Here is a 22642-nt window from a genome sequence, read left to right on the forward strand (position 1 = left end):
TTATTTCTCAAATTTCATGCAGTTTTGGAGTTGTCCTTGTATTTTACATTAAGATGCTTGTTCCTTTCATAACCTTCATTACACATTAGGAAGAGTGCATGCAGAACCAAATAGCTCTTGAATTCATAAATACGGAGCAATCAATGTATTTTATTTTGCAATTATTGTGATAAACAAATGGGATATTTCAGTAATGCTCGAATGTGCTCTGTAAGTAATGCCTCTCATTGTCCTTTAATTGTATGTATTTGGTAAATGAGCTTTAAAGGTTCTATTAGTATTCATTAGGCAGAAGCTACCATACGTTTCCTGCAAAATTAATAAAATAGAACAGTTTCCTCTTATCACGATGTGGCTGAGTTGCAGCGCAAGGCAATGCACTTTTATTACAGGTTTGTACTATGGTTTCTACGCAAAGTGTGGGTTTGGAGATTACAAAGTGGCTGTTTTCAGTTAATGGCTGAGTTATGACCATAGGTGTGGGCACCTACCAATTTCCTTATGATTTTCAGGCTATATTCAACCGCTGAGCTAGAAAATAATAGTGGAAATCCCATTCGCTCTTGGGGTTGGAGTGCTAAAAGGCTCCTGTGAGCTTTACCGAGCCAACGCCTTTTGTAGTGTCCCAGTGCTCCCCTGGGCCAAATGCCCATGGTCAGCCCCCAAAGCCCCCTGGGCAAGGAAACCCTGGGAAGAGAAGGTGGCCAACACCTACATGGGACGAGGCAACAGTGCACTCAGGCAGCTCCGTGGAGTCCCAGCTGAGCAAGGAGAGACCAGAACTCAAGAGCACTAGATTTAGCACTGGAGAAAGGCAATGTGCTGCTTACGGGGTCAGAGTTGTGCCTTAGAGTCATTAATAGACTGACAATATTTTGCTGCCGTTAATTCTCATCCCCCTTCCTCATCCATGGAAAATTCAGTACAAGCAGGAGCCTGTTCTCCGAGGCATCATTAGCCAAAGCTCTCTTGGTTACAAGCACCTGCTTGACAAAATACAACTTTTCCCTCCGTGTCCCAAGCCGCATGGTTCAGCTGAGCTTGTTGTCCAAACCCAGCCCTTGCTGCATCTTTCTATTAGGACGCAGAAGCCTTTATTACTCTAAACCCAAACTATTTCTCCTGTGGGAAGCACTTCTCTGACTGCTGATGAGTCTTCCCTTGAACCTTCACACCCTGCATGGAGGAGTTCAAATGGTCATGAAGAATCATAGAACTGCTTGGTTGGAAAAGACCTTTGAGATCATCGAGTCCAACCATTTCTGTCCACTATTAAACCATCCCTGAGCACCGCATCCACCCGGCCTTTAAATCTCTCCAGGGATGGGGACTCGATGACCTTCCTGGGCAGCCTCTCCCAGCGCCTGAAGAGCCGCATTGTGTCTGCATCCAAAGAAACATCATCTGATCCTCTGGAGCAGCCGGTCCGTCTTGGAGGTGATGTTTGGTTCCCAGGGAGGTTAAGAGCAGCTGCTCGTTTGTCTGGAGCCATGGAGGAGCGGACGGGAAAGCACCTCGCCTATGAGCCAGGGCAGCACTGGAAGGTGAGTCTCCTGAAATAAAACTGTCAGTGGTTTTGTCTCCTTTTTACTTCTGTAAAAAAAAAATAAAACCAAATGCATTTCAGTTGCAAATTTTTTTTTGTTGCGTTTTGAAGCATAAAACAAAAAATGTATTTGAAAAATAAAACAAACTGCAACAAAAATCCCAGAGACCGTCTGCAGAACTCCAGAAGGCTTTATCAACCCACACGTACAGAGCCAAGGGCATCTTTCCCAGGGAATTAATGAAAACTTGACCTAATGAGTCACTGGCTCTCAACACAGAGGAAAACACTCAAGCAGGCGCGGACGTCGAGCTGAGGCTGAGGCAGGTTGTGCAGATGGGTGAAAATGCCACCCCAGCTCATCCATCCAGGCGGCAGCTAATGGCTTCAGGGGGGGAAAGAGCAGAGACCTGGTCTTGTGTCAACATCCACACTGATGGGTTTTTCAGGAGCAGGAGGCAACAAACCATGGGAACAAACCTACCTCACGAGCAGTCGTGCATCATCACTAGGAAAAAAATACCCACCTCTTGTGGAGGTGTGGGGATATCATGTATATAGTAGAGGATGGGAGAGAGAAGAAAAATATGTGTATGGCAAGATCTGCTCAGAGAGGGAGAGGGTTTGTTATGAGTTTGTTGTGGAGAAGCTAGCTGGGATCCTGCCAAGTGATTAATAACCTGGAATTGAAAAGATCTGTCAATCAGTTTGAGCTGAATGAAAAATGACCGAGGGCAGAGCAGCGGTAGAGGCTGCAGAATGAGTCTGGTTCCTGCAGACAGAAGTGAAAAATGACAGAGGGGAAAGTGTATTAAAAAAACAACTCAAAACCAATCAGGAAAGCTATAAAAAACCCTATTAAAATATAATGAAGGCAAAGAAATACAGAATATTACTGTTTTCAGCTTCCCTAAAGGACTATTAAATAAGACAGTGCAGAGAGGCAGGGAGTGTGTGCTCTCACTTGGAAAAGGCAACACCTGCTGGAATACCAGCACATCAGACAGTGAGGAAAGTTCATAACCAGAGGATTATTTATGGCAAAATACAATGCCACTCCCTAATCAGAGCAAACTGTTGCATTTGGCTCCAAACCACAACAGAAATGGAAGAAGCCACATTCATTGAGCAAGGAGGATGTGCTTAATACAGAAGGAAATGGGTCAAGCAGCTGATAGCTCTATATAAATATTTAAATGGCAACAGAGCAGCCCATCATGTGTGTTGCCCAGGGATTTATGCTAGATAAATGAAGTTGGCCTTTCCCACCCTGTCATCTGCGAGTCAGTAAATATTTGGGGTGCTCCGTCACCAAGTGCAGACACTTTGGGAAGAAGAAAGCCACAAGCAGGCACTGATTTTTAAAAGTAACTAACTTCACATTCCCGGGCTCAAAGGAAATGATTGCTGGTTTCGGTTTAAGTCAGAACAATATCAAATTTGGTGTATTTGTTGCTTAAAGGCATCTGACATCACAAATACATTGTGTAAACTGAAATCTTACCCTCCTTTTCTTGATCTGCTAGAGGTCAGGCGAGGACTGGTGTGTGTGCACTAACGGCATGTGACATTAACGCACGGAAAGACAAACTCGAGCCTGCTTTGACTTAAAGCACAGGAGGAATTGTGCTGGTTTTAATGGACACCCCACTTCGGAGCATAGCAAGAATCACATTTAGGGTCTGAGCCGTGGTGCATAGGCGATGGATGAAAGGTTTAGGTGGTTTTGCCTTTTGGAAGAGGGCACAAACATCGCCTCTCATTTTCAAGGGCAGAGCAATAGATTCCTTCCATTCCCTACTTGTACTTGAAGAGCTTGCATGTCTCCTTTCCAGGCTAACCACTAACTAAACATCACTGTATTAGTATTTCTGACCGATGAGTGCTTGGACAGCCGTGAGCCCACACCGAGCAGCGCAGAGGGGCTCAGCGGCTCTGACCAGAAATAGAAACACTCTTCAGCAGAGCCTGAACTTGCTGCATTTCACCCGAGGAAGGGACACGAAAACATTGCATAACGGTGTTGGCACTGGAGGACCCCTGGAGAAAAGGTACGGACACAGGAGGGGACGAATCCCAACTGGAAATTTCCAAACGAGCTGTTTGTGATTCAAGCCAGCGGCCGGTGAGAAGGGGAGCACAGCCTGAGCTGGAGACAACGTGCCATGAGCTGGAGGTGCCCAAGTGGTTTCCCTATAAAGTGGCTTTAAGTTTTACAATTTTATATGCAATGCAAAATAAAGAGAATTTCATAAACCCTCCCTTCCTCGAGCCAGGTACGTACAGCCAGGCATGGGGAGCACTGTAACAGCAGAGGGACAGCAAAACCACCTGGAAATGTACCTCCAGCGACTCACACAAACATCTTTTTAATGCAGATTCTTGCTAGACTGAGGCAATACATATATATTAAGCAGGTAAAATCATGTTGTTAACACAAAGGAAATAATATTCCCCTATCAGTTTTACCGTGTTAGGTACCCAAGGTCCAGCAATGTAACAGCATTTCTATCCCCTCCGTGTTTATGTTTCCTCTCCTTAAAGGAGCATCTTACTGATATAAAGAAAGACAGGGAATTATACATTATTGATTTAGATCCTGCAGCTTGCTTGTCCTCAGAGGAACTTTGCTAGTTCCAGTCAATTATCCATTTTAGCTCTCAACAAGAGTCTGCTGGGGACGGGAAGAAGAGGGGCTCATATCACATTAACAACTTAAACACACGCGTGGCTGATGCTGATGCCAGTATCTTTCCCATGAACCTTCAGAAAGGGCTAATAAAGTTGTGCCAAGGCTAGAAGAGCAGTGCTGGGAGCACCCCCGGCTGCAGCACTGTCGGATGTTCAGGGTGCTCCGGTCGTTCCCTGCTGAGGTCGGTACGGTCCCTGGTTGATATGGGACTTGAATAAAAGAAATACAGCCCCTATGGTAACTGGGTGATATAAAAGATGAGATTGCTCCCGAAATGAGCTAAAATGTGACATCCTTCCCAACTTTCTGAGGATTCTCTGAGGAGATTCAAATTCTGAATTCTCTCTGAGGATTCAAATTCACTTGAAGTGGGAGAAACCCAGAATATCAGCATCAGGAACACTGCTCTTGAAAAAAGCTCTCTTGGTTTCCTTGAGATGTCACAGACAAGGGAACACAGTGATGTAATCTCGCTGTGCGGATCGCGCAAGCAGACACTTAACATTTGAATGACAAATAACTTTGATTTAAACACTGCACAAGGTAACTTCTTGCTGCCTTGGGACATTGTGTCATGATAGTCCAGTTGAAGGCATGTGACAGATAAATGTGTCCTTGCTTACTCTGCATGTCATTCTAGATGCTCCGTTTGGGCATTCATGTGGGAGGGGGGACCAAAATACACAGGCAGGGATGCTGCGCGGCACCCCGGAGGCATCTGCCACACCCTCATCTGTCCCCCAAATCAGTTCCCCCTTGACTCCTCACAGCCAAAGCCAAGTCTACCACCCGTGCCCTGAATGTGAGGGTGATTTTTCCCAGTCTCTCCTTTACCCCTTCTGTTCCCTTTTTCCCATTGCTGCATGTTTTAAGGAACACAGAAGTTTACAAAGCTTTTTATCATTGGGTAACACACAATGTTTGAAAAGAGCGAGTCCTACACTCGCCATATCGACAGTTACTTGTGCTCAGGGGGAAATCAAATGAATGCAGTGGACTTTCTCATGAGGGGAGTAACAGTGAACCAGAGCTGTCACAATAAATAATGCAATTCATGAAACTCAACAGAAAGAAGCAAACCTGCTCTGGATGGAGGCAGGAGCAAAACTCCCACGAATGGCTGCAGAGCGAGGATGCGAGAGGCCATCCCGAGGAAGAGCTGCAGGAGCTGGCATCTCCTTCCCTGGGGAATGCTGCCCAAAAGCCTTCCATCCGTATGTGCTGCTCATGGCTTGCACAGGCAGAGAACAATGGAATTGCCTGCTTTGAAGGAAATGCACCTTGGGATAGCATTAAAAGTCCAGTTAGTCGTCTTTTATTCCTGATAGCCTTATTTTTCTTTTGTATCATATATAAAATTCAATGCATACAGACATGGTATCGCGTATGCACAGACGCCGAGCACACACGGGCACCAGGTAGCACTCACCGGCTCTTTTCTAGCGGGTGTTACTCAGGCCCAGTTCAGGCACCCAGGGGCAACATTCACACCAGAACAGCCCGGATTCACCACACTTTGCCATTGCCAAAGCAGGAAAATGAAGAGGAGGCAACCACCATCAGTAACGCATCTTAACCAAGCGCCAGTAACAGGCAGAGCTTCTCCAAACTTCTGTCTCTTTTTAGAGAGAAATAGTTAACTTTCCAAGATGCAGGACCTGCTCAGAGCAGATGTATTTCTGCAGGCGCTGAAAAAAATGAGCTTCCAGGTAGAATGTGATGCCCCCCGGTACCAACCCTACCAGCCATGGGTAGTTGGGGGCTGTTTCATCACTTGGATATTTGCTCTTTCCCCTCTACCTTGGAGCCTGTATGCTTTGGCTCCCCACTACTGCCCCCAAACCAAGTTTCCTTACCCAGGTTTGGGAAGTTAGAGCAGGATTCATTTTTGCATCCTGTGGAGAAGTTGGATCTTCATTTTGAAGTTTCTACCCTAGCTCAGAGCAGAGGTGGGTTTGCTGCCCCAGATGTGGGTGGGTGCACAGCAGCCCTGGCCCATGGTGGGTGTTACACCAAAGCCGAGCACAGAGCACAGTCAGCACTTTTAAGGCATCACAGCTTTTTCCTGACTTCTTGGGGTTTTTTTTTCCAGGAAGACAGAAACAGCAAAGGATGTTTACATCTGCTCAAATAAAAGAATCCCAGAGGAAAAAGAAAAGGACATCTGCCAGGAGACAACACTGCACCCAAAGCACAAGAAAAAATATTCTAATAAAATAAATATGATTTTCTTACAACTGAAGAAAGGTGCACCTTCAGAGCCCACTCCCTGGCAGCTACACACACTGCCCCTCCTGCCTTCTCTCCTCTCTTCCCTATCCAACTCTCTAAAGGCAGGCACTGCCCCAACCTCTACTTTTATTTACCCAGAACCCCTGGGAGCAATTTCTTGCAGCACATAATCAGCTTCTAATGAGCAGTCGGGTCATTTGTCACCTGCACTTGTTGAGCAACACAGGAGGCGTTCAGCCACAGCCTGTGGTGGCCAAAGGGACCTTTGGTCGCAGAAGCTGAGGTAAGGTTTGATGTAGCGCTTAAGAAAGTTTATTTCTTAGAGTAGTTCTGGAGCAGCACGAGAGTTGTGGTGTTTCGTTATCTGCGGGTAACGAGGTGTGCTGAGGCAGGACCCCTCTCCGCTGGCTGCCAGGAGCCTCTGTGGAGGCTGTGAGTAGTGAAACGAGGCTGGTTCTGCTCTGGGTGGTAACACCAGGGTTGTTTAGGAGCAGAGAGGTGAGTCACAGTGGTGTGGACAATCCAGGCAAGAGAGAAAATGTTTGGAGAGCTGTGCAGCAACACCAATGCCTGCTCTGCTGGTTTGTCAACTCGTTCCAGGTGCACCCTGAGCCGTGCCTCGGTCCATCAAACAATCATTAAAGCAACTTTTGCTCTGACACAGTGTTCAGCTGAGGGGACACTGGGGAACATTCCCCTTTAGTTACTTCTTGGAGGGTCCCAGTGCCTGGCAGGATGAGACCCATATACTGAGCACGTCTTGGGCGTGCAAGCGGTTCTGTGTGGCTCTTTTTAGCTCCCCGCTCCGCTGCCCGGCTTAATTGAGGGCTTAGATGCGAGACGGTGGCTCAGGGAGGAGCGCGGAGGAAGGATGCTATTTTAAGTAAAGCCATTTGTTAATCAGGGTGGAAATTTACTGAGGAGAGGGGACCTGGGCACAAACAGCAGTGCTTTCCCAAGTGCCTGCTTCAAAAATACCCGGGTAACATCAGTTTAAAAGCACCTGCTCATCCAGCAGGTTCATTTCAAAACTTTAAAGTTTCTTTCTCGAGTTTCTATGGGTACAAAAAGCTGGGTAAGTACTTTGTATGCTGGTTAGGAGAATAAATATTGTCAAGGACCTCGTATGGGGCAGCTCTCTAACCTGCTGCTCTCCACTGGAGCTCCTGCAGCTGCTGCTCCAGGAGGCGTGGGCTCCAGCACACACAGGCTGTGCAGGAGAGAAGAAAATCCCTAAATGTAGAGGAATACCGTGGAGAACTCTCTTCATTGATAGCTCTGGGCTGCAAAATGCTTTCTGGCATGTATTGATTCAGCAAAATGTCTATAATGTATAATAATGCTGCTTTGCCATTTTATATCCAATTATTTCTGCTCCACATCCCTGGGATTTCCCAGCTGAACATGATGAAGTGGGCAGAGAGGAGCCTTTACTTTTGTGCTTGCTCAAAAAACTGCTGCAGCTGATGCTGAAGGAGCTGCTGAAATTCTTCAGCGTAGGCTGAGCAGGGAGTCAGCCCCTGTGCTCAAAATGCTCCCCGCATCCCTCCACACTCCCAGACGTGGAGTTCTCCTAAACCTGTCTGCTTCTTTGATTATTCCGGTTGGTGCTTCTTTCTCCTTGCAAGAAGCTAAGCTGTAAAGCACCTCAGATTCATCTCCTAGGACTGTGGTGCCTGTGGGGAGAAGGGAAGATTGAGATGAGATCTTAGGAAGAAATGTTCTCCCGTGAGGGTGGGGAGGCCCTGGCCCAGGGTGCCCAGAGCAGTGGTGGCTGCCCCATCCCTGGAGGGGTTCCAGGCCAGGTTGGATGGGGCTTGGAGCCCCTGATCCAGTGGGAGGTGTCCCTGCCCATGGCAGGGTGTGGGACTGGATGGGATTTGAGGTCCCTTTCAATTCAATGATTCTACAAGATGCGCCCCAGCCCCTTCAAATAGCAAAGTGTTTTGGGGCCGAGGGCCATTTCTGGCTCAGCAGGGCCAGGAGGAGCCGATCTCACTGGAGTTACCATCACACCTCTGAAATTCAGCCTCTCTCGCCTGGAACAGCTGCAGGGACTGCCTGAGCTTATTGCACAAACAACTGTGTAATCAGTTGTACAAAAGAATCACTACCAATGCTCGAAACCACTGCAGAAAGACCTTGCACCTGTGAACGTTGTTCCAATGAAAAAGCTTTCAGCTCTTAAAATCTGGAATTGGAATTGGACCAAAAGAACCCAGCGCAGAAGAAAAGGCTCCTGTGTGCCCCCTCGCAGCGCGTGGTGAATCATTCCTTCTGCGGTTGGGCAGATGCTCTCTGCAAATGACAGGAGAAGGACCAAGCATAAAGAACATCTGGAGCCGTCAGGGGACACAGTGTGCCTGGTCCGACATTTGACATTTGCTCTGTGCCACCTTTCAAAGAAAAGCCATTTCACATCCCAGCAGCCCAACCCAGACCGCTAGTACTTGCAAATGCCAGGTGACCTTCACCTCTGCGTTTTCCCCGTCATCCCACGTTTTGTCATCTTGCACACCAAGATAAAAAGCAAAATTACGCCATGCAAATGAAGTGAACCTTGCCATTAGTTTATCTATTTATTTTCCCTTAAAAATTACCTTTATTTCTATTGCACAATGGCTCCTCGCTGCTTTGGGTGTGTTATTAATATGCAGGAGCACAGGCTTTTTTACGAGCTGTTAACATTCATTAGCACTTCAGGTCCTAATGTGGAGCCAACCTTTCCTCTGCTCATTGTCATTCACTGCGTGACACCAATCGCACCAGGGACGTGGCCAGAGACCAGCGAATTCCTATGGTGGGTTCGCTGGGGCTCCGAGCTGACATCAGAGCGTGCGTCACCGTGGGCCTTCGCAGTTGCCCCTGGAGACAGAAGAAGTCCGGGGTGATAATTATTTAGATTCCTCTTGAGCTCCAGAGGTTTCCAAAGGATTTTTCTTTTGCTGTCCTGTGCAATCATGTTGTCATGGTGACCGGAGCGGGATGCTGGACACCAGCCTGGCTCCGTTTCTCAGAGGATGGGCTGACAGAGTGAGGAAGCTGATGAGTTCCGGTAGGGTTTTGTCACACCTGAATTGAGAGAAATGTTAGAGAAAAAAGAAACAAAAACCAAAACCAAGGGAAATCTTTTCTAAAACAGAGCTGGATTTTTTTGCTTAACCATGATCAGAGCTGCACATTGTCCTTAGTGTTCTGCAGAATCATATAGTAAAGATAAGAAGCTTAATCATAGGACTGGAGTGAAAACTTCCCGTGGTCTGAGTGGGTCTGGAGCTGGCACCAGCTGAACGTGAGCTGTGGGTCCTTTGTGCTGTTCCCCTGCACAGACGAACCTCCCTGTGTAGCCCATCACTTACTCCCTTGAGTACATGTTGTCTTGGCAAGAGTGAGGCTCCTTCGTGTGGTCCATAAATTACTGGATAGACTACTCCTATCCAATTATTTGATTAGTAATGCATTTGATACCATGTTGTGACTCACCTGCAGGGTTCCCTTACTCTCCAAGCACGGCGCTGGCAAGCCTGGTACAGTTTAGCAGGGATTTGTAGTGAAACAGTGGCATCAGATGTGCTCTCTGCCTCCTGCCTGAGCCAGCACTCCGTCGGCAATAGCTGTCCCGTACCCTGGGCAGCTCCAAAAAGGCTTTGAGATGCCTAACCAGTTTTGTCAACGGGAATACATGTGGGAAGGAGCATTTGCTGGTCTGCCAGAAGCTGCCCTTCTGGCCCAAGTTTTGCTTTGCTGAATGAATGAAATGATGAAAGGGGACCAGAGTGGCTTCAAAGGGAGCACGCGCTGCCTTTGCAGGGAAACAGCATCTCAGCACCTCCTGAAAGCCCTGATTCTCCTGAACTCTGTCAGCGGATAGTAGATGAAGGCTGGAAACGGTCCAGGGAAGTAAAGCCAACTCTTAAAGTGTGCAGGAGACAGCGCTGAGTCAGCAGTGCCTGGCGGGGAGCCCGTGGGCAGCGCCGCCACCAGTGCCACCGTCCGGGCCTCGATGTTCAGTTTTTCTGGCTGCCACTGGGAGGATGAGGCTTCGTGCAGACTGCGATACGATAGCCTAATGTTTAGTTTTACAGCTCCTCCACTGTCAAAACAATTCAGCTTTTGTACGCCTGTAGGTTAATTAGACAAATGCATGGAGGTAACTGGGAAACACTGGGAAAGGAATCGGCATTTGTCACTGAAAAACATGTTTCCTCCACTTCCATCCCCACGTACCTTCCTAACCCACCCACCTCCCTCCAGCACAGCCTTTTCCCAGACAGCTCAGAGTGTTTTACTCAGGTCTGTGCCCAGGAGAGCCAGGATGGTGATGCCGCGGTCCCCAGACCACCTTCAGGCACCTGCACCGGGGCCGCCCTCGCCCCGCTCGCTGCTGGCGGCAGCCCAGAAATGCAGAGCAGGATGAGAAACCTCCACTGTAGGGCTTTCCAACTAACGCCAGAGGCTGTGTTTGCTCACTAGCAGGCAAAGGAGCCATGCAACGCAGGACGGATTCATCATGGATGCATGGAAAAATCTAAAAGGAGGGCATCCTGCCCCTCCCTGCCTGGCCAGAGACACCCTGTGAGGAGGACCCTTCCTTTTCTGGAGCCTGGGTCACCAGAGGCTGCTGACCTCTGCAGTGCCGGAGCTGCGGGCTTGTGCTTCATCACCTTGCAATTCCTGGTGTTCCACAAACCCCCAGGGCTTGACTTTGTCGCGTCCCAATCAATACTTGTTGTGTCCTTGGGTCTGTGTTACACAAGACAATACATAATATATCACAAAACTCTGAAGGGTGTTTATCTTAAAGAAATTAGTAAAGCCAAAGTAGCTACTTCAGTGTTTTTCCACCACTAAACAGTTGTTCATCCTTAATGAATTATATGTGCACAAATCCAGTAGCACTATTTATATTATATGACCTTTGTCGAGTCAACTTATTGTTATAAATAACTACTCTTAACATGCAGCCAGTGTTCGAGTGGCCTGTAATAATTCAGGAACAATCACAATCTAATTTCCCACTGATAGTTCCTAAGATATTTGAATACAAAGAAGATTATATTTGCATATCTCCTCAGAAGGAAGTAATCTCCCCGAAAAATATTCTGGTTTGCAAACTGCATTAGTCAATGACTTGAGCACAGTCGCTTTCACGAGAAATTATGCTAATACATATGGAAGATTTCATTTTCCTTAAAAGAAAATGAAAGCACAGTAAGAGACAGAACCATCCAAATGACTGCAGAGAGAGACATTGCCCGGAGTAATTGATTGCAGGATCCATTCAAATAAATCATGCTTTGTTAGGGGAAAAAATGAGGCAAGCTAAAATCAGATATAGCTATAGCTTAGTCTTCAATAAGCAAAGAGCATTTTGGTTTTAATTGGAGTATGCATTCAACGTATTACACACGGCACACATGTATTTAGGACTTGCTGTACTTATCTTCTGCAAAAATAAGCACCTTTGAAATACTCAGTATAGCTGGAATACAACTCAAAATCTCATGCAGGATCTAAAATAGCGGTGTGGCAGATGGAGAAGGTGCCCAGCCCGTGGCAACGTGGGGCCGGGCGGTCTCATACGCCCCCACAAGCAACAGGGCGTGAAAATAACGCAGTCACCTCCAGGCCATCCAGCTCCCAACACTGATTATTCAGTATCTGTTTCCAGAGAAATTAATTTCATATTCAGTGAGGGAGATGTGGAAAAATGATGTCCCCATCTGCGTGCCCGGTGCTGCTGACCCACAAGCTGCGCGTGTCCCTGTCGCGAGGCACCTGGGCTGACCTGCAGCGCTTCCATCCCGTGTTTACTCCTTAGCAAGTGAGACAAACCCCAGCGCGAGCACAAAGCCTTGAATATTTCAGTAGTGGAGATGTGATGCCTTCGCCAAAATCCTGAGTTCTTAATTGCCAGCTCTGAAAGTCAGATCTGTTTGAATAACATCATCAAGCTTTGCTTTAAACCAGCTTCTTAGTCCAAGGAAGAGACAAATATCCTCCTGTCCACGAAGGATACCATTAACCAAAAAAATCACAAGGAGAACTCCTTAGAATGAACCCTGAGGTCTGGTTTGTGACTCTTTAATACCCATTTCTGCAGCTTTGTTCCTCACTCAGCAAATTCATATTCTCTTTGACAGAGTAGACACTATCATGAAGTATTTATATCAGCCAAGCAAGATAACCGTGTTTCTGGAGATCTTAATTTACAGACATTGTTTTTAAAGCAATGACTTTTTAACAGAGGCTTTGGGGAGTCTGTTTCAAAAATCCCAGTCTTCCTTAGTTACTCTATAATCACTGAAGAGATCAAATAATACAATGGAAGTGCAATTAAACTGTTCTTTCCAGTGGAGAATACCTGCATCTGGAAGAAAATGGGTGTAAACTGACTGTTCTGTACAACTCAATTATTTAGGAGGGAGGAGGATACCCAGTACCGGCCAGCCCTGCTGGGACAGGAGGAAAGAGCAAACCCGAACACGCTCTTCTGGCTCTGAAAAGCAGCCAATCTTCTGGGCATGTCCCCAGTGTGGTGAGAATAGCTCATTCTCCAGAAAAAAACAGCTTGGATCCGTCAATTGATAAAATTGTCAGCCACAGCCGACAGCCTTCTACTACACAGGGGGGTTTTTTTCTGCAGCTACGTCTCTTTTGATAAGCCACTACTATCTATGTGAAAGAAAGCACTACAATAAGACACTATTAATCTGTGTTCCTTGTTATCAAATGTAATTTCCATTTGTTCGTAACTCTCTTCATACTTCCAAATTGCAGAGTGGAAATGGCAACCAAACCCAATGTTCAAACTCCTCTTTGCTGCTATGGTTTCTCTGCCTTGTCGGCACAGCCTTTTGCAAGGCAGGCTGATGCTTCGTTTCAGCCCAGCGCTTGTTCCAGATGCCACTTTCAAGGGGTCACATCCCTCCTCACCAAAACTCTTCATCCTGACACGAAATCAGGATTAAATATCATTTATAGCTTCTGCACAGACTTCTGCAAATGCAAACACAATGGTTTTGGTGGTTTGACTTCCAGTTTTGCTTTGGTTTGTTGGGAATATTTCCTCTTTTCCGACTAAAACATCTTATTTTGATTTTTTACTTTTAATCTCAATTTTATTAACTTTAATTTTATTATTTTGGCTTTATCAGTGGTAATGTCATATGTGTCTCTCGGGGCCCTCATTCAGCAGTCCTTGAACTGTGGTGGAGAGATGCTTTTGAAAGAAGACGATTTGCAATGAGATGTATTCCTTCTTTCCACTATAAGGAAAGGACTCCTGTGGAGTTAATGACAGGGTTTGTATGCAAGAAAACATTATTTCACAGACTCTGACTTTCAGAAGCCATTAAAAAGTTTGTTGAAGCACACTGGAGGATGCGTATTCTCCAGCTCCCTGAGGAAAGTCTGTGCCTCATTGGTGAAGGTGACATATTCCACCTTTCTCCAGTGTAGAATCAACAACGTTTCTCAGGTGTCTTTCCTTCCCAGTGTTGGGTGGCAGTGCCAGCCGGAGCCACATCGCACTGAGCATGGAGAGCTGCTTCTGTGCAAGACTAACTGCCCTGCTAACGACTCATGAGTGCAGGGGGGCATTTCGGAGCCGGTTCTGTAGCCGTGGTGAAACTTTTTCATCAGTCCTGTGTAATTTTTCACCTCTTGGTGATTGCATTAAGGAAAGTTTAATTGAATGCACGCCTATCTAGGCCTGACTTTACATTTGAAGCTCGATGCTGTGCAGCATCCACTAACCCCACCTTTGGCATTTAGAACTCATTAACCCCAACACGCGTTTTGTGATGACTCAAAGGTTGTTGACTTTACTCAAAAAGATGCCTCATTACAGGCAACATAGATGACTGTTTTTTTCTTTCAGATGAGAATTGCCGTAAAGGAGTATTTAAGGTCTGATCCAGACTGCAGAGAGACCACGACTGAATTTGGTGGTGTGAATTTTTGCAATCTTCCTCCCAGCTTAAGCTCTAGCTGAAGACCAAGCTGCAGCTGGTTTGCCTCGAGCACCAATTGCCAACAGCTCTCAGGACTTAATTTTCTTCCATGGGGGTCTCAAGTTTCAGCTGCTCTTTCAGACCAGGATGTGTTCAATAATCCTTAATCTACTTTCATTAGTGGTTTGCTCTTTAATGTCTTTTATCTGAGCGTTTCAAAGACCTTTAATTAAGCCTCACAACCCTGCCGAGATGATGGCTGTGTCCTTGTTGCACACGGGCTTCGTTGAATCAAGGGAGAGAGATTAGGAAGGACCCAGAAAATAAATAATAGGACTTTGTGAACCTGGATCAGTTTCTCTAAATATTTATTCCTCCACTGAGGGCATGAAATAGTGTTGAGGAAACAGCTGCAATCCAGACATACAAATTGGTTTGTTGTCTTTTCACTGGAATGCCTCCTGAAACGCCCAGCTCTGAAGCTGCCCACTTTGGTCTGCTCTCTTGGTACCCCAGTATTTGGAATAATTAGCTTTCTTATTAGCAGATTCAGAGAAGCAGGGGAGAGACAAGGTTCTCTGTCTTACGGGTGATTTTATTTCCTTTCACTTGGTTGAAAAAGTCCGGTTGGTCAGTGGAAGAAACCCTTGGAGAGATGCATGGAGGAGCAGGGCTGCTTAGCATCCTCACATCAACAGTGTCCTCATTGCTTCTGCCACCTGGGCCACCCGGGGCCATGGTTTCACATCTTTCCTTCTCCAGGGGCTTGGTCATGACCAAGTCCTATTTTTGTCCCTCATAAATGCACAAATATTTCAGGCTGTTGACCAGTCGACTCTATCTGCTATAAGCTTATGAGCTGCAGGGATATGATTTGCTGCCATTAAAATCGTTGGTTTTAACTGTGATTCCAGTGGCAGGAAGATGAAATTGTAACAAACGTAAAAGCCTCTGCCCGAGCATCTGCATTTTATAAGTCACTTGATATTTTTCATTTTAAATTACTCCAGTAAATGTGGCTTGCTGGTCAATTTAGCAATTTAAATATTTCTGCTGAGCGCTCAGTGCAAGACAAATAAGCAGGATTCAGTAATATGAGTCTTGAAGTTTCACAGAAATTATTAAAAAGCCATAAGTAAGGGTTGCTTCCCGCTAATTGCCAGTTGACGGTCATGTTCCCACTGCTTTCCTTAAGGAGTTCCACTATCCAGACCTTTAAAAAGTACCCAAGGAACTTAGAGAAGACATTTGTTATGATTGATTGGATGCAGACATCTATAAAAAAAATAGAATATGGGGGAAAGCAGTAATGTCTCTGAGTTTCTCTGAGTTTTATGGGCAGCAGAAGACCCGGCTGCTGTCGTTACTGAAATACACTGCCTGCAGGCAAAGATTTCCATTACCAGCAGATCAGTCACATGGGCAGAGAACGAGATAAAAACCTGGTCCTTTGTACAATGTGTAGCAGAAGTAATTAATTGGGGATCGATTCAGAAGTAATCTAACTCCTTTTAAGTTTACAGTGATGAAATCACGATGGATGGGATGGAGCAGGAGAAATTCCAGCCCAGCCGGGTACAAAAGAAGCTCCATGCGTGGGAGCAGCCAGGCTGCCCCGAGTCTTGCCCAGGGATTTCCACAGGTGGGTATCGAGGGTCGTGTTTTATGTAGCCATCAGCAGTGGCACTTCTCTCTCCATTTCAGCTGTGGAGCACGTGCCGTATCGATGCTCTCGCAGCATCGCAGTGAGCTGTGGTGGAGGGCAGAGGCTGCAGCTTTGTGCCTTGTTCTTCTGAGACAAGACTATTTAAAGCATATAAATGGTAATTATTTATAAACCACCTTTATAAGCCACATCTTTTTTTCCATCTACACAATTTTCCCTGCCTCTGAAAGATGATCCAATTAATGCTGTTATGTCACCAGTCCATCCTGTCCCTACCCGTAACTCTTACGGAAAAATTGGTGCCACCTACTGCTATTTTTTCAGCACCGCATCTCTGACTGCTGTCAGGGTAAGAATTACTTCAGAGAATTATTGCCTCATGTCTGCTCTGCAGTTCTAGCCTAGTCCTCCTCTTTCCTCTTTGCCACATAGTTTTGCTGCTCCCGAGATTCTCTAATTAGGAATTCCCCAATTAGCAGTGTCCTCATTGCTTCTCTCACTTCTCCCACACTAAGCCATGGGTTCACATCCTGAAATATTCCCCTCGATACCTGCATTTGATCCACTTATTTATTAAGAAACCCGATGGGTAGAGAAGCACCCCTGCTGATGGTGACAAACGGAGCGGACATCAGCGGGATGTGAGCAGGTTGGATGCACATTGCCTGTCTCCAGGGCCAGGATGGATGGATCTGCACACGCAGCTGGAACCTGGGGATTGAAAGTAGATTAAAAACAGGCAATAATGTCCCACTCCAAAATTTAATATTCCCGTTGCCAATTCTTGAGGTGTTGCTACAAAACAATGCTTTTTCATTCTGTTATTCAGCGATGAAGGAGGATCAAGACTGAGTAGGCACGTGGTGGAGATCTAGACCAGCGTGAGAGCCCAGTATCTGAACGCAGAGCTTGCTTTGGCATTAGCAGGTACAGGCTTGGCCACTCGAAACAACAGATATCTTGTGAGCTAAAATAAAGGGATTAAGTTTCTCGTTGGCTCCTAGGGGAAACAGTGGTGGTAATAATGCAGTTGTGTATTTGTTTGCTGGGAAGGAGGCTTTGTTTGCAAAGGAGGCTGCCAGAGTGATGACTGCAGTAAACCTTCCCCAAAGTTTCCTGTGAGAACTCCTCGATTCCCTGAACCCTCTGGAGCCCCATAACAACACAAGTGAAGTAATCCTGCCTCTGGGTCTTCTGTCTAACTAATATTTCTTCTTTCTGTTCCCACAGATGTTTGTTGTACCTTGGTGCATCATCAGCTCTTTGTGGCCAAGTCTTTGTGGGCAGCTCTCTGTTGGACACTGCTCCACGGCTGACACTCCACGGGGACAAATCTACACGGGGAGCCCCAGGCACCTGGCAGTCAGTGGTCCAGCAGATGCCAGCGGTCCTCCCTGCCCTGACTGCCAGGCGCTTGGGGCTCCCCATGGACACTTGTTCCCCGACAGAGTGGGTTGTGTAGAAGTGTCCTGCAGAAAGTTGTCCCTGTGGAGAGTCGAATGTGTAGAGGTGTCCACTGAGAGCCGTCGCACGGCTTTGTCCTGCAGAGAGCTGGCCACCACCAACTGGACGCAGAGAGTTGTCCCTCTCCCAGCCTGTGCCCAAGCTGCCCGCAAACCACCACCCTGGCACTGAAGACTTTTCCTTAGACTCTCTGCAAACTTACTGCCAAAGACACATTTTTGGCCCATTTTTTTCCTGATATAAAGCTATTTTCCACAGATCGTATGTGAGCCGGGAGGTGTCTCAGTGGCTCCACTCCCACCATCCTGTGCTGAGGTTGTGCCACCCACTCCAGGATCTACATTTGACTGTCCTTTGTTTCTGCTATTAAATGCCCCGCGGTAAATCCCGTGCCACGAGGACATCCCAGCACTGAGGTTTGTGTTCGCTCACTTGTGGTGGTGCCAGCATCACCATCTGCCAAGCAGACCACGAGCTTCCCAAGGAGAAGGGGATTCACAAGCAAGAAATTAGGAAGGACCAACCCCTGGTGTCTGCTATTACTAACAACCCTGCTTCCAAAGGTTGCCATAAAGCATCTACCGTCAGCAAAATCAACCCTTTTATTTTCCTTTTGCCTTCCTGAAACTTCATTGCTCCTAAATCAATTTAAAATAAAGTTTTTTGGGGGGAAATTTTTCTTCCTAAGCAAAGACTTGGACCATCACAATTCTGAGTAAATGTTTATTGCTGAGCTATAAAGCTCAAGTAATGGAAATGCTGACAATCCTTTATCCACAGTGGTCCCAGCTGGCCCCTCTGATAATAAATTATAGGACATGAGGAGTAAACAGGACTTTCTGAATCACCAGTGCTGTGTGCAACAGAGTGGTAAAAACAAGTTGGATTTTCAGCACTGCCACATGTTTTTCCCCCCCAGCTACTGTTTTGATTCAATGGTTGGAATGCTTTAAGATACTGTTGAGTGTGTTTAAAGATTTTCAGACTGTGTATATTTCAACTTATATGAATCTTTAATATATCACTGCTCAGCTTCGCTCAGGAAATTTGACAATTATCGTGTAACAACGATACAGCTTTCATAAAAACATTGTTCTATGATGTACCGGCAAAATAACAAGCTTAAATTTGTCACAGTACTGACTGCATGCTTGCAATCAATTTAGCTTTGTACGAATGCAAAAACGTTCCCCTTGGGAACGTGCTAGATAGATTTTTCCAGTGCCTATGGAACGCTATAAAGGGATCAAAAGTGACCCAAACCAGCATGCATATGGATGTTTCACTGCACAGTCTGTTAAAATATTCCCAATTTAAAATATGTCTGACCAGAAAAAGTAAAAATACTTTAATTCCCTCAGCACAAACTGGAAAAAATGGGGATAATCCACTTTCGGAGCAGTGAATTCACAGGTTACCTTGGCAGAGCGCGGCATAGCAACTGAGCTGTGACCAGCTTAGCTGCACAGCTAATGAGTTTCATTATTTAATAATAAATAGCAACATTTAATTTGTTCAATCATTACTATTAATAAAATGCTTTAATTAAGCTGAAGGCTGGTGGAAATAAGCCAGATTGGGCTGAAGCTGCGGTGGAGGTTTAGCTCTCATCTGTGCACTGAAATGTGGCCGTCAGCAGACAGGAGAGCGATGGGGTTTTGCCTTTGGTGCCTTCATTCGCAGGTTAATTATGCACTGAAATTGCTTTGGTTTGGGTTTTAATTGATGGGAGGGGGACATCCCTGGTTGCTCTTGGTTGTGTCCGCAGGTGGTTGTCGCCGCTGTGGGGTGAGGAAGGCCGTCGTTGGTGCCTGGCTCCAGCTGCCTCCTGCGAGCGTGCAAGGCAACAGCAGAAAGCCCGTCTCTGCGTGACCACAGGCTCTCTGGGGTGGAGAGGAGAAACCGGAGTTTGGAGGAACTTAAAGAAGAGTTTCAGTGCACAAAAAGTCGAGAGTGACGCTTCACCTAAAAATCCAGGATCCTTCCAATTTCCGGCACTTTCCCGGATTAAAGCCCTGAGGCAATGAGCAAAGGTGCGTGAAAAAAGTGAAAGTAGTTGCAGCTGCAGCCATTGTCATAAACCACACCAGGCAATGATGATCTATGGATCCTCCTCAAATCAACCACCAGCTGCTGTAGAAGCTGACCGAGGCTGGCCCTGACACTGTCTGGATGGTGTAGCAGCTCTGCACGGTGATGGTGCAGGCTGAATTCACAAGCCAGGGCTTCAGTCCCATCTTTCTCTGGTGCCCTGCACACCAGAGCAGGCAGCATCTCTGCAAACTATCCATGTTGTCCCCAGTTCCTCCCTCTTCCTTGGTACTTTTTGTCCTTTAAATGCGTCTTCAGCCCCGCCCGCATTTTCAGCCAGGTTCTCCTCTCCTTCTGCAGGCCAGGACATGGGGCTGTCTACCAGCACGAGGCTGTTGGCATCCCTGTAGCCACACTGAGCCAGGAGGAGGCATGGCTCCAGCCTGTATCTCCTCTAGCATCCCTTGCCCAAACAGTCACTCCCCATTCTTCAGCTCAGGAGGTGTCTAAGTGAAGGATTTGTAGCTTTCTGGAGCGTTCCATCTGCTGTGGCTGTTCCAGAAGGTGCACGTGTGAATCCACACATAAATAATACCTTGTGTCATCACCGATGGAGATATTTGTCTTTGGTAGCCACATGGCAGGTGGGCTGGAGGAGTCTCATCAGCATCCTCAGTGTTGCCAAGTGGCTGCATGTGTTGTCACTACACAGGAGAGTAATTCTGGGACACTGCGTGTCGCCGGATGAAAAAGAGATGAAGCTGTTGAACTGCAGTGAAATTGCAGCTCGGAGTTTTTTTCCTGGCTGGATAAATTGAGGCAGGATGGAGATGGAGCCCACCAGAAACCACCACTTTGAAACCGATGCTTGTACATCCACTTGCCCCAAAGTGGCTGCCCCTAAACCTAGAAGGTTGCTTTGCTGCACAAGGGTGAGAAGTATCTTCCAGCTTTGCCAGTGTTAGATTTATTCAGGAATTCTGTAAATTTTTTTATCAGTTAATCAGTTCTTCCATTGTTATTCTTTTCTCAAGGCAGCATTTGGAACTGCTGAAGCCCTTTATTTTAGCCTTTCCTAAATGAGAAGTGTCCATTTAAAGCATTAAAGAAACCCTCAAACCACTCGAGAACATGTTTAGCAAAAACATACATGTGAAACACTGGATTATAATGAAACCTCTTGAAAGAAACCGAGTTTTTTTTACCTTCCTGATAAGGGTAAGGGACTTCTCAGGACCCTAAAAACTTTTGTGGAAGGAGAAAACTAGTTCTGCTTGACTCCCTTATGATTCTGGTGTCTAGAAATGTGGGATATGGTGTGAAACATCTGTGAAAGCCATGACCCCGTGTGTCGGGTCCAAGGCCACCACCCTGCTGCATGTGGGCATGGTGCCAGCACCAAGGTCTGTATAATACCTCCCACGTACCCAGGGACCCACAGCTTTGTTAGCAGATGCAAGAGGTCCCACTAAGCTGTGTTGGGATGAATGACTTTGTGGATGTCACCGTGGGCAGCTGTGCCAGGAGTGGAGCAACAGCAGCAAGCTCCTTCTGCTCCTCCACTCTGGGAGGGGAAGGGCAGCTGCTAAAACCACTCTAGCATCTCAGAAATGGGAATTTGTGCCTCCCAGCTGACCACGCTTGCCCAATCTGCCCTCTGCTCAGCTGCAGGACTGGATCTGCAGAGCAGAGAAGAGCAAAACTAAGACGCTGTGTCTGTGTCACCTCTGAGGGAACAGCACACGCAGCTTGAATTTCCTCAACACCTTCCCTGATATTGTGGTTGGGTTCAGCTGCCCAAGTCAACTGATAAAGGGGCAGAAAAGGCACTGGAAGGGGATCTGCCCTTTCCCTACTGACTCTGTTGACAGCTGCCACATAAGTCACAAAACCGTTGAAATCAATTATAAATGTCTGGTTTTATAACAAATCCGTATTTTGCAAGTTTGAAAACTTCAGTTTCTTACGGAACACATTGAACTTTATGATTCTGCCTTTATTCATCAGAAACATTTTAGTCTTAATTTAACATCATTCTGTCGCTGCTCTATGGAGGAGAACCACATTGCTCGCTCCCCTGCTTGCATCTGCTGCAGAAACAAAAAGACGACATTCTGCACCTGTCCCTGCTTCACAACCAGCTGAAATGGAACTCGATTCAACAGTCACTAAACAAAGTGCAGGCAATGACTCAGTATGGAAATAAGACTTATTTCTTTTTAACTCCATTATGTGACAGAACAAGCGAGCGGGCATGCTTTCTTGTGTGGCAAGATATATATATATGATGTGCCTGCTTCCAAGTCTTCTTCCAACGCTTTCTCAACAACTCTGAGACAAAAGACAAAAATGCTGTATTTCCCTCCTGCACACGATACTGATGCACATCTGCTCTATTCATCATTTACATGTTTTAAACTTTAAGCAGGCATGGTTAAAAAAAACAAAACAAAAAAAAAAAAGGAACAAAAATAGAGGAAATGTCTCGAGTCCCAACCTGCACTTGAATTTTTTCAGTGTCCACCAAACTTTTAATAGGAACTTGTTTAACAGCCCTCCCAGAAGGGTGGTTTTCCCAGAGACCATGAAGTCTCCATCCCTGAAGGGTGTCAAGGCTTGGCTGAGCGAAGCGCCAGCTGACCTGGGCTGGCACTGGCAACAGCCGGGTGTTCAGTGGGATGCTGGATTCGATGAAAACCACAGGTTCCTTCCAATCAACATGGCTATGACTTTTATTTCCTGCTGCTGATATTGTCAATAAGGCTGAATCAAAACCTTTGCTAAATGTGCAGGTTATAAATACCAAGGTCGTTGTATGCCGCTGATGGGTACGATCTACCAAATCCCATCTGCATCGCAGGTGTGTTTTGAAGTGTCCCAGGCACTCGAATCTAATTGCAGGTTTAGGAAGCCAAGGTTAATTCACTTATGATGACCAGATAATGGCGCTGCTAATTATTATCCACACTGTCAGGATATTCCAATAGTCCATTCAAAAGTGGGAGCCTGATGAGATGGGCACCTTGAAAACACACCGAATAAGTTTCTGCCTAAGC

At 46.3% G+C, this 22642-nt stretch overlaps 1 long non-coding RNA gene across 3 annotated transcripts; it reads left to right on the plus strand.

The window, feature by feature from the left end:
- The first annotated feature begins 6639 nt into the window (after window positions 1-6639).
- LOC128853222 (uncharacterized) lies at window positions 6640-20537 on the plus strand. Of its 3 annotated transcripts, XR_008451566.1 has the most exons (4): window positions 6640-6753; window positions 15942-16067; window positions 16921-17018; window positions 17322-20537. It is a non-coding gene; the product is annotated as an uncharacterized LOC128853222 (long non-coding RNA). The 3 variants fall into 3 exon arrangements; XR_008451565.1 differs by having other exon boundaries at window positions 16921-20537; XR_008451567.1 differs by lacking the exon at window positions 16921-17018.
- Window positions 20538-22642: the final 2105 nt, after the last annotated feature.

The sequence above is a fragment of the Cuculus canorus genome, chromosome 10, assembly GCF_017976375.1.
Source record: "Cuculus canorus isolate bCucCan1 chromosome 10, bCucCan1.pri, whole genome shotgun sequence".
NCBI classification, from domain to species: domain Eukaryota; kingdom Metazoa; phylum Chordata; class Aves; order Cuculiformes; family Cuculidae; genus Cuculus; species Cuculus canorus.